Source organism: Camelus dromedarius, chromosome 2, assembly GCF_036321535.1.
Source record: "Camelus dromedarius isolate mCamDro1 chromosome 2, mCamDro1.pat, whole genome shotgun sequence".
In the NCBI taxonomy this organism is placed as follows: domain Eukaryota; kingdom Metazoa; phylum Chordata; class Mammalia; order Artiodactyla; family Camelidae; genus Camelus; species Camelus dromedarius.
The window spans coordinates 105,040,746-105,056,026 of NC_087437.1; the positions used below are offsets into that span (position 1 = coordinate 105,040,746).

Genomic DNA, 15,281 nt, shown 5'->3' on the forward strand with positions numbered 1-15,281 from the left:
ATTTAAGGATCTTTTGAGATGACATTGGTCCCAAGTATAGAGTCTAGGCTAATCTCCTCCCACCCACCATTTGAAGGTCAGCTGATTTACAATGTTAATTCCCTTTAGCTTTGTAATCTAATATATTCATAGGTTCCCAGGATTAGAAGAAGGACATTTTAGGGAGGACTATTATTCTGCCTACCACAAAAGGTGGAGAGACTATAGAATAAAGGAAAAAAAGTCCTGCTTTTTTTTTTTTTTAAAGGGGCTTACATTTTTATTTTGTATAGGGCATCACAAATGATGTAGCCAACCTTGGGAAATATCTAAGTGGACTTTACATTAATTCCCTCCTTCATGGTCCACATCTAGTTCACAGAGATACTCATGCATCCCTTGTCCCCATAAATTCTAGGCAGCACCCTCTTCCGTGCTCCAGGGTTGCCATGGCTTTCTCAGGCATGAGTCACACACCAGGCTTCATCTCTCTTAACTCAGGACCTTTGTAGATGGCTTCCTTCTTGCTGTACCTTCACATGACAGAGACTGAGAGGGTTCTGATTTCTTCCTTGTCTTATAAAGGAACTAATCCCACCATGGGGAATCCATTCTCAAAGCTTTAACTAAACCCAATTGTCTCCTGAAAGTCTCACCTCCAGATACCATCACTTTGGGGATTACAGCTTCAACATGTGAATTTGTGGCATGGGGTGCAGGAACACAAACATTCAGCCCATAACAGGAGCCATCAGCATATGTACCAATACTTACACTAAAAAAAAAAAAAATCTGATCACACTTGAATGATTAAATCTATCAAATTTATGTGAGTTTAACCCTCTTATGTGAGTTTAATTCAAAACATGGAGGAATCAGGAGATATCATCTTGCTCTTGTTCACGTTTTAGAGATTTTATATTGAATTTAAGTTTCCCTCTTTTTATTTTTCTCAATCTAAATTCAATCCATATCTATATATGTAAGCCTGTGTGTAAGTGTGTGTGACCAGTTCCCTCACATTATCAAAAATTGTGTGGCCTCCTTTTTCTAATACTTAACAGAATACAGAATTACTATGGGGTTTCTGGGGGTTAAGTAATATGTTGGCAGCCTGGGTAGTAATTCAGTTTGTTAGTTTGACAATATGAGATAACTGTACTTGCCAATACAACTGTAAATGCCACTCAGTCTATCATTGTGTTATTATTGTCAGATCATGACATCTTGACATTTCTTCTCCAAGCTGTGCCACTTCTATTTTTTTTTTACTTAAAAGACACTGCAATTGTGTTATTCATGCATAAAAAATATAACCTTTAATTTTTGACTCTATGTAGGAAAACATAATTTATACTCTTCATCTTAGAAGTGTTTCTAAAATATCACAGAAAAATAAAATGAGCCTAGTAATGATTTAATATATGGTGCTTAGGTCAGAAATAAAAGACACTCACTGTATTGGCATTTTTCCTAAACAATTTTCTGAAGACACTATTGTTATGGATATAATTCTCTTTAATATTTAAAATTGCATGTTTTACTTCTACATTTTTGCAAGAAGCAATTGTCTGATGGCTCTTTCAAGACTGTAGGAAGTTATTTCAAGTTAATTCACAGAGAAAGTACTAAACCAGTGAATCGGCATTATGAGAAATGGCTCTCCATCATCTGCGCTGTAAGAGGATGTCAGTAAGTATTGGCTTTTTTCCCCAATAGTGGGTCCAACCCCATTTTACCAACTTGCCTGGCTTTCTTCCTCCTGTTTTCTACTTTTAATTACCAGATTCTCTAATGTAATTTATTTCATCAAACTTATTAGCAATGGCTTCCATAAAAGTTTCTATCAGGAAGACAGTAGAGCTTAAGAACAAGAACTTTGGCAATTTAAACATGGGTTCAAATCTTAGCTCCATCACTTATTGGTTTGCGACATTGTTCAGCTGAACTCTTAATTTCAACTTCCTCATCTGTAAAATGGGAGTAACAGGAAAACTTACTCATAGTAGTGTGTAGGGATTAAAAAAGAAAGACTGCTGGCCATGCAGTAAAAACCTTATGTAATAAATGTTGTCTCCACCACTGTTTTTGCTATGCCTACCAAAAAATGAATGATTATGAATTATATAGCAATACAGAACCCATATTTAGTTGTGCAAATGTTCCATTTGAAACTAGAAGCTAATGTACAGAAAGTTTCTTCTCCAATTCTAACAAAACATTAAAAATAAGCAGAAAATGAAAGTTGTATTTGTAAATTTAGCAATTTTCAAAAGCAATAGCCATGTATTTTATCTAGATAGTATTAATTAATAGGAAATATGGACCAGTTTCTGAGTAAAGAATTCCTTTAAAATATTTGGCTTAAGGAAAATGATACTCTGTAGAAGATGCAATATCTATTCAATATAGCCCATAGTCCAGACTTTCCCATGCTGTGATTATATCACAATGAGTGGGCGGATAAAGGTAACAGAATAATTATAAGTTTTCAGGTTGTAGCTCTCTTTTCATCTCTAGAATATCTTTTATATAAAAAATTAATTATAATGTTGCTCAACTAGGTATGTCTGTCCTTCCGTTTGGGACCTTCACAAATTACAGTGTACTAGACCTGAACCTCTGGGTAAAATAAATTCAACCAAAATATTTCAATCTCAAGAATATGGGCTATATTGAAAATTACTTTGTCATTTAAGAATTTGGATTGCTCTATCTTTCTTTTTGTATATATAAATATTTTCTTGAAGTATAGTCAGTTTACAATGGTGTGTCAATTTCTGGTGTACAGCACAATGCTTCAGTCATATGTGAACATACGTATATTCATTTTCATGTTCTTTTTCACCATAAGTTACTACAAGATATCAAATATAGTTCCCTGCACTATACAGCATGAAATTGTTGTTTATCTATTATAAAATTGATCAGTTAGTATCTGCAAATCTCTAACTCCCAATTTATCCCCTCCTACCCTCTTTCTGCACTGGTGACCATAAGTTTGTTCTCTATGTCTGAGAGTCTGTTTCTGTTTCGCAAATAAGTTTGCTTGTCTTTTTAGTTTTTTTGATTCCACATATAAGTGATATTATACAGTATGTTTCTTTCTCTTTCCGGCTTATTTCACTAAGAATGACAATCTCCAGGTCCATCCATGTTGCTGCAAATGGCATTATTTTATTATTTTTTATGGCTGAGTAGTATTCCATTGTATAAATATACCACAATTTTTTCTCCAGTCATCTTGGACTGCACTATACTTAAAACAAGTATTACATCTTTTTCATAGGAAAGGCATCTTCATAGTAAATACTTAATTAGATATAGATTTTATGGAATTATTTCTTCAATGTAACCATAAAAGTATTCAATTTGAGTTCTCGAAAGACTCTGATTACAGCCTGTAAGTCCAATCTTGTTCATTTTGAAATATCAGTTATTAAAATATATGTTTTAGTTAAATGGATATTTGAGGTTTTAAGAGAGAATCTATCTTAGACTTAAATAAGGATATTTAACTATTTTCCAAAAAAGGCAGCAAAGACAAATTCCTCCCAGGAATGGTTTATTCATATATATATAAACACCTATTGTTTAAAACCTGTATGAAAAACATTTGCATGGAACATGCTTTTGAAATCACAACATTTTAGTTGACCTATAATCCTCTAAGAATATTACAAAGCTTGGGATTAACATATACAAAATAGATAAACAAAAAAGACTACTGTATAGCACAGGGAACTATATTCAATATCTTATAATAACCTATTATGGAAAAGAATCTGAAAAAGAATAGGTTTATAAATATATGTATAACTGAATCATTTTGCTGTATACCTGAAACATTGTAAATCAACTATACTTCAATAAAAAAAGTAACAAAATAATATTATAGTGGCTACAAACCTTAAAACAATAAGTTTTAAATTAATTTAATCTATAGGATGAATATTAAGATGCTTTAAGTCTTAATCCATCAGATATTTTCATTGTGGTCAAGAATTCAAAATCTATTGTAGTAGTACAAGTACTCAAAGGAGAAGGTAGTCCAAAAACTAGTTTTATTTTTGTTGTATGCCCATGTTTATTGAACATGCATGAATTTTCCCAGGGCTTACAGTAGCTCAAAATAAATAGTAAATTTTTGAAGGCTTAAGTTAGAACACTAGAAAACTAGGTTCAGTTTTCCTTGCTCACTGCCTCAACTAAGTAATTAAAAGCATCATTTTGCAAATGAATGCAGAGGACATGTCAGAGTTAATCTTTGAAAATTCACTCTCTACATAAATTAGGACTGGTACATCCCAATTTCTCTACAAATGTGTATCATGTATGGTAGCCACAGTGGAAGTGGGGGAAGAATAAAGGTTTTAGAAACACATCCAAATTATATCTTGCTAGATGATTTCAGTGTGATTAGAATCTTCTATAAGCAAGGGAATACCTAGAAAAGTACAACCTCAATGATTTTGGAAGCCAACTTTAGCTATTTAACTTACATTTAAAAGATTTCTAATGCTGTTGAGTTTCACACTGTTATCAAAATTCTTATCATGTAGAAAATGCTGTAGGATGACATCAGAAGATCAACAAAGATACTAAAGACTTCCCTAAAATTAACTGATTTGAAGAGGAATTAACACACATAGAGGAAAAAAGCTAATTATTTCATATTTAAATTCTATTTATTGAAACTAAAATTATTAAATTGATACATGATTCCTTAAAATTAATCACATTTACTATCAACTATTTGCTGTTTCACTGCCTAAACATATGAAGAATATGGTTGCACAATGTTGTAGATGTCAATGAACTTGAGTTACAGACCTAAGGGCCCAGCAACCCAATTTTGAATAATGTCTTACATTAAATTAGGTTCTATTCACTATGATTTAAAAATTTGCTTTCTCTCCCTCCCCAGTAGTCTAAATTTACTAGTTTGCCAAACATTCTTTGGTTTTGTTTACAGACAATTTATCTTAGATTTTTGTTATTTTGAATTGTACTCCTACTTAAATATCATGTCTAAAGTGAACAAAAGACCACATTCATTTTAATATTCAACAATAATAACACAACATAACTCATTTTAACCCACTTCTATTTAGATTTGGCATAGTGACTTAAATTTGGGGGGGTGTTTTATTTTTTAAACAAGCTTAATTTACTTTATTTTTCTTATATAAAAAAATAGCAGTGGCCACAGCTAGAGCCTGGGTTCTCTACATGTGGACTGTGGTGTGGGTATTCCGTAAGATGGTCAGTGAATTCTTGATAGGGAGACTTGGTGAACACGGTCTTGCTCCTGAGGTTGGAATGGGATAGCTGTATGCCTTAGAGATGGCATGGAAAGTGAACTTGGCGAAGTTGTCCCGGGTGGCAGTGCAGGCCCTGGCCAAGATGCAGCAGTCATTGATACTAGCCATCATCAGCAATCTCTTGGGCACAGGGACTGAGACTCTGCCAGTGCCCCTGGGGGTGGGGAAGTGGTGCACCAGCACAGTGGTGCACAGAGCCACAACAGCCAGGCACCTTGCGAGGGGATGTGTGGGCCTTGCCAATCTTGTTCCCCCAGTGGTCTTGCTGCACGGGGATTATGGAGACTCTGGCCAGGATGAAGGCCCCACAAATTGCAGTGGCTATCTCTTAACACCTGGACTGGCATGTTGTCAGATGTAATCCCTGACGGTGATAAATGCCTTCAATCTGGTCTGCTGGCCAGTGTGGGTCTGCTTCTGCATGGCTATAATCATCAAAACTTCCTTCTTGAGGAACACGTCCAGGAAGAATTCAATGATCTCAGATTACTTGATGGGCAGGGAGAGGAGATGGATCTCCTCAAGAGACTGAAAGATACCTATGTAGATTTAATGGAAGGAGTACATTTTTGAGCAGGAAGAAAAAATTAATCTTATTCTTCCATTTATAAAAGTAGGATTTCTGAGCCATATGTGTAGGAACTACTATTTGCTGATATGTCTTGCAAGAATAGCCCAATATTAAAAAATTGGGAAAGTATATTAAATATCTTGTAATAACCTATAATGGAAAAGAATCTGAAAAAAGAATGCCTTCATCCTTTAAAAAAATATTTTTTGAGCACTTCCTTACTTTCAGGTATTATATGATGCTCCAAGATCATCTCCTATTTCCCCTGCTCCAGCCTAAAATCAGCCATTTCTCCTAGAAGCACAGTTCCTTCCAGCAGAGAATGTAACTTCTTACTCATAGATCACACATTTCCTCCAGGAGGCCTTCCCTGCATAACTAAACCTCCCTGCTTCTGGATTCCTCAACACTTCCATTAGAGTCCCTGGTGTCATTTTCCTTAGTAATCAAAAGTATTTTAAAGCCACCTTGTTGGGGTTTGTGTATTTATTAGTTTATTGTCTATGACTCTCTAAGGAATAAACTGTATGAGAACAGAAATATTGTTCATTCAAACTGCAGTTGCTCACAAGAGCACCTGTCTCATAATTAATAGTCAATAAATATGTTCATGGAAAGGAATTAATAATTTATTTGGAAGTTACCTCGGGTTTGGTCTCGTTGCATTTCTTCTATCATTCTTTCAAATGATTCCATAGGTCAAGATAGGCTACGTCAAGCCACAATAACTAACCCCAGGATTTTAGTGACTTAATAAAAGCTTACTTGTTTTTGTTTGATCAAAGCTGTTTTGATCATGATTCCTTCACATCAACATGTGCTCCACAATTATTGGGAATGGAAAGAAGTAAAGTATATCAACTATTCTCATATTTCATTGACAAAGCAAGTCACACGATTGCAAAGGAGCATAGAAAGCTAAGCTGTCTGTAGGTCTGGAGAAAAGGAAACAGAATCATTAACATCTAGTACAAGTGAACATAAATTTTATTTTGTGTAATATTTGTAATTTCTTGGGGACAGAAATGGTCTTAATTCTTAATCTCTCCAATTGACTTTACATATTAATATTTCAATGATCTACTTTTTTCTTTAACTTAATTTTAATAATTATCTTTTCCCAAGCTTTGAAGCTGGTGTTTGCAACTAAAACTAGAATTATGAACACTTTTAGATAACGTCCTCAAAGACTTATCTAGGATATAGGAGAGGATATGCTTAACTCACAGCAAAAGTCATGGTTCTCAATGTATATAATATAATAGAAGTTCAGATAAGGGATGAAATGTCTCATGGTTCAGTGAACTAGTGATGTAGTGGAATAATAGAATTACATCATCAGTTGTCTGGCCATTGACATCATTTTAGTGATAGATGTTAATATATATTATGTCAAGGAAAGGAAGACTTTGTTGTCAAAAAAAAAATTTGGGAAATTCTTGTTTAAATAAAGTAAATTAAAAATTAAGATTTTTTTTACTGTTTGACTTCTTAGAAGTCCCATTATTCTAAGTGTCTTCTATGAATTTTCTGAAAGATATTTAATATATAGTATCTTATGAAAGTATTCGAAGGCAGGTTTAGACTTGGTCCAGAAATAGAATGGCCATTTTTTTTTTTTTTTGCAGCATAATGAATATACTTGGAAAGTCATCCAAGGGTCCAGGATTGAGGGACAAGAAGCAAGAGAAAAATATTGCAAGAATAAGTTACTGAATTGGTCTATGTGATGGTTGACTAGTGTTAGATCTTACTGTGACCCTTTGAAGAGCTATATGAAATGCATCTTAGACTGCCTGCCTGAGGCATGGAAGGGGGAAGATTTATCCACTCAACATCTATTACAAATAGGTCAATGATGGCTCCATGGGGATTAACTGCTATCATGTCTGGGTTCACATGTTTTAATGTTAGTTTGGTTTCTAACAGGGATGTCAATTTTTTAGGTTAGAAAAATCCCTTGGTAGGAAATAAAGGCAGAAGACCTAGGTAGGTCTAAGTGAAAAGCTGATAAGATGCACAGACTTCATGCAAATTTGGACAAAGTCTGCTTAGAATTTGTTGCTGCATCAGAATCTAGAGTAGGAATTGGGATTCAGTAATTACCCTTGAGGCATCTCATAAAGTGAATACCATGTCCCTCAACCCACTGCCAGCATCCTGTAGGATGAAGAGCAAAACTTTGGAAAAATCTAATCTAAACCATTTGTACTGAAATATATATTCTCTGCAGAAAGCTGTAGAAGAATGTGTTTTGAGAATCAACTTATTTTCTTATATTAGTCAAGTCAATTTACATAAATCTTATAAATAATTTAAACATATAAGTAGAAATAGTGGCAAAACATAATTAAAAAATCAATGTTCTAAATAATGATCATTTTTTTAAAACATTATCATTAAGGACAGTATAGTGAATGCTTTCATCTACTAAAATTCTTAAATCTTCTTTCATGTATTTAAACATAATACAGACGATAAATTCATGAAGCAACTTATAAGTTTTACAAAAAATGTATATAATAGATCCTTACTATTGATCTTCATAACATTAGCAAGAATAAAAAAAGATACAAGGGAATTTCTCATCTAGCCTCTAGGTACACTTAATTGTCACATATATTTTAAGAGTCATTGTAATGTAAAATGCCAAAATATTAGTCATTTAAATATATGTGTATATATATACATAAATGTGTGTTTACACGTATATGTGTGTACGTGCATACACGTGTTTATCTCTTGCAAATAAATCTTATTTTGTAGATGCAACTTTATATACTAAATTCTTATTTTTCTCATTGAGAACAGTTCCATGGAACATAATGGAAGTATTATTGCTTTCACAGGCTTAACATCTGCAACTCAATTAAAAGCAAAACTACAGAGGAGTCATTTAACAATACAATAATTTGCAAGTTATTGTACACAATGATAAATATCCATTGAGCAAGCAGCATATCAAGGACATTGTTTCAAAAATATAAATGGAAACAACAAACAAGAAAAGCAATTTAGAAATGAGAGAGAATAAAAAGCTAAAAGAGTGGTTTTTAATACTCTAGAACACTCAGGATTTGTGCTTTCATGTTTTTCATGACCTTTCAAAATGGATCTCAATTTATAGGCATTAAAGTCTAGAGTGCAAAAAGAGAATAGCCATAATGATATGTTTCATGCACTTCATTAAAAATGTATTTTCTTATTTTTTAAAATGATCTTCTCCCAAGTTATCTGATTGAAATATCGTTTTCACAGTGAACTTTGGAATTGAATCTGGTTTCAAGGTTTTGGAAAATAGCACACAAATATCATGAATTGATTATGAAGCCTTGAAAACTGCTAAGTGTTCAGTTCCCTCACTGATCAGTGAACAGTAACAAGTATTGCTACTTTTAGGGAACTATGGAACTTTTCAATAAAAAGTATATGTCAGATAATCTAAAATTTCAATTAAAATAAAGATTTAAAAGTATTTCTCACTATAATGATTAATTTTTATGTTTCAATTTGACCAGGCTATGGTGCACATTTGTTTGGTAAAATACCAGTTTAGATGTTGTTGTGAAGTTATTTTTCCTAGATGTGAAGAACATTTAAAACAGTAGCCTTTTTTAATGCAAATTAACCTTTATAGTGTGTATTATCAGTTGAAGTCCTTACTAGAAAAGACTGAGATCCTCCAAGAAAGAAGGAAATCTGACTCCAGACTGTCTTCAGATTCAGGAATACAACAATTCTTTCCAGAATTTTCAGCGTTGTGTACTGCCATGAAAATTTGGACTTTTTCACCGCACAATTTCATGAGACAATTCTTTAAAATAAATAAATATACATGTTTTTCTGAAGAACCCTGAATTCTATACTCACTGTGTTCATTTTTAAAGGTGTAAATTAATTTAAATTAAATCATTTATTTTACCACCAAAATACGAATTTAACCAGATGCAGTTTTGGGCATCCATAATCAAAGTCAAACACTGGCAGAAAAATAAAATAGGACAGCACAATAATAAATCCAGTTCCTTACATGTCTTTAGTGTGTTCAGTTTATGTGCTTAAACATAGGAGTTTCATTTTTTGAACTACATGAGAATGGACAATGGGAGAAAGTTGTATAGTATTATATCAAAAATACTTTCACACTTGGAGTCTAACATCCTTGAGACCCTGTATCAGTAGGGTTCTCCAGAGAAATAGAATCAATTGAATATGTTTAGAGAGAGGGAGCGGTGTTCAAGGAATTGGCTCACACAGTTGTGGAATCTGGCAAGACCAAGATGTACAGAGGAGGCCATCAGACTGGAGATCCAAGGGAGAGTTATTGCTGTTACAGTTCAAGGCCAAAGACAGTTTGAAATCAGATTTTTCTCTTCCTCTGTCATTCACTCTTTTCTCTGTTAAGATCTTCAATTGACTAAATGAGACACACCAGCATTATGGTGGGTAATATGGTTTCCTCAAAGTCTACTGACTTAAATGTTAATTTTACCTAAAAATTATCTTCACAGCAACTTCTAGACATATCTGACTAAATGTGTAGTATCACAGCTTAGTCAAGGTGACAAGCAAAATTAACCATCGCAAATCTCTTCATATTGCACTGGATCAAAGATTTTGATCCATTTAGCAATGTCATTTTTCAAAATTAGAATTTAGGTTTTTTGACTTTTAAAACTGCACGCAATACAAATCAAATTTTTGATGTACAGTCAATTGAATTGTAACTCATAAATGTTTCCTGCAATTACTACCTCTACTACTTAAATACAGGATAATCCCAACACCCCAGATAATTCTCCTTTGTCATGCAGTTCCCCCCACTCCCATCCCTAATCCCTGGCAGCCAAAGATCTGTTCACTGTCCATTTAATTTTGCCATTTTCCCAAATGTATTATCAATGGAATTATATAGTATGTAATCCTTTGGGACTGGCTTCTTTCACAGATTTTTTTCAGATTATTGCCTGTATCAATATCTAATGTCTTATTACTTAGCAGAGTCCCACTGCATGAATATAAGAGATTTTGTTTGCCCATTCACTCCCTGAGGGACATTTGGGTTATTTCATGTTTTTGGCAATTGTCGATACTGATATCATAAACATTTATGTACTGATTTTGTGTAAACACATAATTTCAATTCTCTAGGGTAAATTTCTAAAAGTTGTATTTCTGGGTGATGTAAGTGTATATTTAACTTTATAAAAAATGGACCAACTTTTTCAGAGTGGCATACTGTTTTGCATTCCAAATAGCAATGTTTAAAAGTGTCAGTGGCTTTGCCCTTGGAATTACTTTTTATATTAGCTATTTCAGTAAATGTGGAATGGTATCCTATTAACTTACATTTTTCCAATGAGAAATGATTTCTCTGGTGCTTATTTGCCACCTGAATAATTTCTTTGGTGAAGTATCTTTTTTCTTTATTAGTTTGCTTTTTTATTTTTTGTTTTTATAAAGACAGGAATGACTACTTCCCACCTCTTAACATTTCAGGGCTGAAACTAGAAGTTGTATTCTTTCCTTAAATCTATTCATACCATGTTTCAAGTGGGTTTGTTACACATCACTTAGAGTAAGGTCTTATATTTTATGCAGTCTATCTCTATTTAACCTTCATTTTTTTTTTTATTATTTTTTAATGGAGGTACATGGGATTGGCTCAGGACCTCACACATGCTAAGTACACACTCTCACTAAGCTATATCCGCACGTCCCTATCTCTATTTAAATGGGTGTGTTTAAACCGTTTATATTTAATGTAATTAATGACATGATTGGATTTAGCTCTACCATTTTGTCCCTTCTGATTTTCACTCCTCTGTTTTGCCCTTCCTGCATTGTTTTGGGTTATCTGAACTTTTAAAATTCCATTTTAATTTGTTTATGGGCTTTTGACTATACTTCTTAGTATACTTTTTTTTTAAACATTTTTTATTGATTTATAATCATTTTACAATGTTGTGTCAAATTCCAGTATAGAGCACAATTTTTCAGTTATACATGAACATATATATATTCATTGTCACATTTTTTTTCTCTGTGAGCTACCATAAGATCTTGTGTATATTTCCCTGTGCTATACAGTATAATCTTGTTTATCTAGTCTACAATTTTGAAATCCTGTCTATCCCTTCCCACCCTCTGCCCCCTTGGCAACCACAAGTTTGTATTCTATGTCTATGAGTCTATTTCTGTTTTGTATTTATGCTTTGTTTTTTTGTTTTTGTTTTTGTTTTTTAGATTCCACATATAAGCGATCTCATATGGTATTTTTCTTTCTTTTTCTGGTTTACTTCACTTAGAATGACATTCTGCAGGAGCATCCATGTTGCTGCAAATGGCATTATGTTGTTGGTTTTTATGGCTGAATAGTATTCCATTGTGTAAATATAACACATCTTCTTTATCCAGTCTTATATACTATTTTAATGGTTGCTTCTGATATCCTCATATTGAAATAGATGTACCAAATTTTATATAGGCCACTTAGAATGAATGTTTTACTTTTTCAAATAAAAGAAAAAAAACTTAAAAAATTCTATAAGTATTTTTACTCTACCAGCAATGCTGTATTAAGAAAACTTCTACTTTGCTTTGCTGAAAGCCATTTTGATAGGATGGCTTACTTAGTCACTGGCTATTAACTAGTCAGTAATTAAAATTTTCCTTTTTTCTGGATGGAAATTATTTTTATTTCTAAGAATTGTTCAATGTATGGAATACATGCCATTTGTGTTTGACTCTTTTGCCCCTGCATATCAAGAACTTTGAGGTCAGGGCCCATAGCATTTTATTTTTAATCACTTTGGTTTGTAGGAATTGATAGAGCAGGGATAAACTGAAAAGTATGGGTCTAAAACTTGGAAGCTAAGAGGTAATAGACTGCTATGCTATAACGTTAAGAAAGTGGGAACTCAGACGTAAGGACACATAGGCCAGGCCTAGAAGATAAAACTATATTTTACGATATTTACTATCTTAAAACCATTTTAGCAAGAGTATGTTGGCATTGGTTGCTAATAGCCACATCAAGTGAGAGATGTGCAGAATGGAAAATACCAGGGCAGAATTCCTCACACGTTTCTTTTGAGGGACAAAGTGTTGAGAACTGAAACAAACACTGTAAGGTTCTTAAATAAATTAACTTTCTAGATTAAAGCGTCTAACATTTTCAATAATGAATAAAACACCTGCATACCAGAAAGCACCATGTGCTTCAGAAGAATAAATATCTACCACACATGGTGGATTCTTGTTGAATGTTAAAGACAATGGTGACAGCTTAAATAACTTTCATTGAGCCTAAGAGAAGCAATGCACGCACTAGAAAGAGGAAAGGAGAGTCATTTATGTCATATCCTATTTTCGCATAGAAGAAGATCTTAAAGCCAATCAACCACTCTTACTTGCACGTTATGGTATGCCCGATAATGAATAGCTTTTCAAGGCAATCATTGAGCATCGTGATTTTTCTCTCATGGTGATTTTTTTCCATAATGCATAAGATGAAATCTCTAAATGTCGCCATTGGTCCTAATCACTACACAGGCCACCATTAAAACCATAAAAATGTTAACTCATTGTGTAATCATATAGAAATATGATTCTATCTTTCAGTCTATCCCACACATTCTATCATACATTCCATAGAATGTTGAAGATAAATTTAGCAAATGCAGGAGTTTGTGGTTTTAAATCATGGAGCATTAAAATAAGGAAACTTGATCCTCTAAAATTAAAAGCCTAGTATAACTAAATAATATATATAATATTTTTGTGGATATCACTAGTTGAATATGACACTATATTGATATTACTGATATTGATAGAGATGTTTGACAGAATACATCATTTACTGTATCTAGTTAACTACCAATTATCTTATATGAACTGTATTCTACATACCATGAAAGGGCTTTGAACATAATATATTATTTTAGCTTATAAATTAATATTAAGAATGTTTCAAAGATGTGGAAACTTAATCTTACAGAAGTTCAGAAATATATCCAGGATCACATACCTAGTAAATGGCCAGAAGATATAGCATCCAAAAGGACAGTTTATTAAATAAGACATATGAAATCAGGATAGTCTATTGCTGGTTAATTTTATTTCTTGACAAGCATTTGTCAAATATTTTTAAGAGTGATGGAGCTACATGCATATGGAAACAATATTTCAATCATAAAACTACTAAAGAAAGTCGAGACATGTTAACACTATTTATTGTAGGATTGTACGGCATGGCACAAATTTCCATTGCTGTAAGGCTTCAAGAAAGAGAAAAATCACTGTAGCATATGGTATAATTGATCATTTGATTGAGGAAAACTTTAATTTGGGTCTTAAGGGAAACACAGGGTCAGCTGGGAAAATGAAAGACAGAGAATGAAATAGGGCATCCCAGAAATGGTGGAGGAAGATAAACGGAGAGGGAGTCTGAACACAGCCTAATCTGATGTGCCTAGAAGTACCCTCCATAGCATTTTAGTCTCCCACACTCCATCCTAATATTTTTAGTCACTTTCTGTGGTCCTCTCACCTGCCAAATTCCTTCACCACAGCAAGAGCTCTAATCCATTGGTCCTTTCATATTTCTCTGCCTCTCAAAACTCATGTCTTTTTCTCTTCCCTATCTGTTTTAAATTCCATGATTAATAATGTTTTTCTTCTTTTCTTACCTAACTTTGACTCTAAAAGCAATCACTAACAACACTCCTTTTACATACATTTTTCTTTCCTTCTTTGTGATTTTTCTCCCTGTTTCACTCTTTAGGCAAAAACACAGTGTTGTTGAAATCCAATACACTGACTACTTTCTACCTTCATGTGTATTGAGCTTGACAGGAGAAAACACACAGTAAGAAGCTCTAAGTCTTGCCTCACAAACTTGAATCTCTTTTTAGTTCCTTTAGTCTTTTACCTTCCCAAACAAATTCTACCTCCTCCTCCCGCTCTTCACTCAGTTGACAAGCTCGCTTAATAAAAACAGAACTTTCACATCAAGTGTTACCAACTTACCTGCATCTGCATGTACAAAGGCTCTTTCTTCACTTCATTTTTAAAATATAAACTACCCGTGTTCATGTCTAAGTTAAGCCTCTTTATTTATGCCCTGGATTTATTTGGTCCCATTCACATAAGGACTCTGCATCTGCAATTGCTCCTTTTTGTTTCCTGGGTTATCAAATTCTCTGTCTTTACTAGAACTTTTCCATTAGTGTGCACACATATATTATTATTTTCTACGTATTCACCCTCCAGTCCAACCTTTCAAAAGAGTTTTCTATATTCTATCTCCATTTTCCCTCTTACTCACTATTTTTTTTTTTATCATCAAGCTTTCATAGTCTCACTTCCCTTGAACTGTTTCTGTCAAGGTCATGTGCTACCTTTAC

The 15,281-nt window shown here is 33.4% G+C and overlaps 1 pseudogene; it reads right to left on the reverse strand.

Moving 5' to 3' along the window:
• Window positions 1–5,144: 5,144 nt before the first annotated feature.
• Window positions 5,145–14,970, reverse strand: LOC105086844 (small ribosomal subunit protein uS5-like; annotated as a pseudogene).
• Window positions 14,971–15,281: the final 311 nt, after the last annotated feature.